Genomic DNA, 2,831 nt, shown 5'->3' on the forward strand with positions numbered 1-2,831 from the left:
CTTATAATCGTTTAAATTTTTGAGATATTTTTTGAAAGTTAGTTATAACTACCTTATTGTTTATTTACATTAATACCCCTAATCGACATTTTTTACACTGTATTGATATTCTGATATTCGTGGTTGTATGATCTTGTGTCTTGCTTTAATGATCCAAAGCCTATCATTTGGTTATAGTTAACAATTTAAGGATGAGTAGCAAGATAACACACCCCATTTAATTTATAGAGTAATTATTTCATAGATTAATTACTTACGACTTTTAATTAAATTGGAATATTTGAATACTTTAGGAAAAAATTAATCAAGGGACTAACTATATCAGGCCTATAAAAAAAATAACTATATCAGTCCTATATCATACTAAGTCAATGGGTTATATTTAATTAAACGATCAACACTAATTTAATTCCAAGCCCACAACTTAAAAATACAAGCCCAAATAAAAAGTTTAGGCCATCAAAGAATGTTTCTCAGCCTCCTCAAATAAATTAAATCATGGGCCCAAAATACTAAATTCAGTGGAAGCAAAAATTAAAGCCTTCGGTTCATGCTCAAGGCTGCTCAGGTGATGGCATAAAGACTCATTTAGTAGTGGCACAAGAAAGTTTTACTTGATCCACAAAATGTGACTAGCTAAAGGATTTATCCTTTGTAATAGATGTATCAAGAGACCAAATATTTATGAAATAAAATGCTAGCTAAAGGATTTATCCTTTGTAATAGATGTATCAAGAGACCAAATATTTATGAAATAAAATGAGTATTCTTTATTAGAGCATTAACATTTGATGGGTCATGTTAGGTTGCTAACTATATTAAATTGCTAACTGCTAACTATGTCAACAGCCTATATTATAGATGTCAATATAAAGACATTCGTATGTCAACAAAATTTAATTGATATATAAACGTGTCTGTGTTGACAAGTAAAAGTTCCGGTTGGGACAACAGAGCCATTATTCTATCATTCTCCAAGTTAATTTTCCATCATAACTACGTTCAAAGAAATAGAAAAAACAGACAATAGTTATTCAACACATTATCAGGATAAGATAACTTACAACAGAGAGGAACAAATCATACATACATTTGCTCAAAATTGCAATAACAGAATGTTGTAACGAACATATATAAGAAGTTAATCATCACCAAATCACCATGTATACACATTAGCAGCTATTGTAAACTAAACTCCATGGAAAGAGTTAACATGGGAGACTAAAACTCATGAGCCGTTGTATTGGGGAAGGACGTGTTCAACGCGATTGTTAGCCCGAACATAGACATTGCTTTGATCACTGCCCTTGCCGTGATACTATATGCAACCAATAAGGACAATGATGATAGATGATGTAGTTCAATTACATTTGCTTTGATGAAGAAAACCTGTCGAAGAGCCAATGTACATACCATAGGATAGAATCGGGTTGTAAAGAAATTATGTCCTTCGATCAGACCTCGTTTCCTTAAAATAGAGCAAACACGAAGCATATCATATGCACTAGTTTGATAGACATATGAGCTTGATTCTATACAAGATTCAAAGACAATGAAACGAGAGTTAGCTCGGCCACTACAAGTTAGATGACTGACTAGCAACTCTAACGCCTCCTTCATCCACCAGTACTGGCAAACCTTCCTGGCTTCTCTCACACTAACCTGTTTAGTACATCCATTCCATTCGACATAAGAAAGTTGTTTCAAAGAAGATACATGAACATTAACCTGTTTAGTACATCCATACCCATATTCTTTGACGAACATCTTTCTCAGGCCAAAACTCGAGCTGCTCTTTCACAAGCAACGGATACATGTGACCCTCTTAGCTAGTCTCACTGCTTTTGCTCTTGAAATTCCACTGAGCAATCCTCAAACATTTCAATCAAATATCCATTTTTGTATAATTTGATTAAGCGAAGAACTAACCTCAACATCTCCAACCACGCCTGCCTCCTCCACTGTCTCGCGCAGAGCAGCAGCCTCGATCGATTCATCTATCTCCCAACCCCCCTGAGATCACAAGCTTCTCCAATTCAACATCAACTAATTACAAGAGTATGAATTGGTTGATTACCTTTGGAAACAACATCCCTTTCTCCTTTCTCTGAGAAGTGATGACGAGAACTTCGATTTCTTCCTCATCCACCACACACGGCGGCTTCTTCCCGCAGTATCTGTATGGAATGCATCTGCGTGATTACTACTGAGTCAGTTCCAATATAGCAGATGGGCATATATGATTATTGTATGTTCTTATATGCACAAACAAAATAGAGAGAGGCTGACCCGACAACTTGGCGGTGGCCGAGATAGTTGTAGCGTTGCATAGGGAAAAGATTTGAAAAGAAATGACAGCTGTGCGGACATATATTGGGTGAAAGGTACAGACTTATTTACATTAATTTCAATTTATGTAATGTAGTTTTTAATTTATTTTGATCGTCTTATGTCATATTTTTTGTTCCATTATTTGCCTCATTCTTCAGCCATAATTTCATTCACTTTTCACCATATTTTTGATAAATGATCAGTGACCACTTAATTAATGGTGGGCCTATTTTTCAACCACTTGAACATTACTGATTTTACAATTTCTTATAAAATAATATATCGATGGCTTATTACAAACCCTAGCCCCCACTTTAAGTCCTCTCAAATTCGAATTTCTTCCACAAACTTATACACCTATAGCTCAAATCCACCATACACATTCAAGTTCTTAAGCTTACCGATTAAATTTTTCCCAAATCTTCAACGAACACAAGGTATGTTCTAGCTTTTTCAAATTTCTAAGTTTTATTCTTGAATTCTTTTAGTGAATTATCTTG

At 34.6% G+C, this 2,831-nt stretch overlaps 1 pseudogene; it reads right to left on the reverse strand.

Moving 5' to 3' along the window:
- Positions 1-1,030: 1,030 nt before the first annotated feature.
- Positions 1,031-2,359, reverse strand: LOC121760178 (annotated as a pseudogene).
- Positions 2,360-2,831: the final 472 nt, after the last annotated feature.

The sequence above is a fragment of the Salvia splendens genome, chromosome 13 (genome assembly GCF_004379255.2).
Source record: "Salvia splendens isolate huo1 chromosome 13, SspV2, whole genome shotgun sequence".
Lineage (NCBI taxonomy): Eukaryota > Viridiplantae > Streptophyta > Magnoliopsida > Lamiales > Lamiaceae > Salvia > Salvia splendens.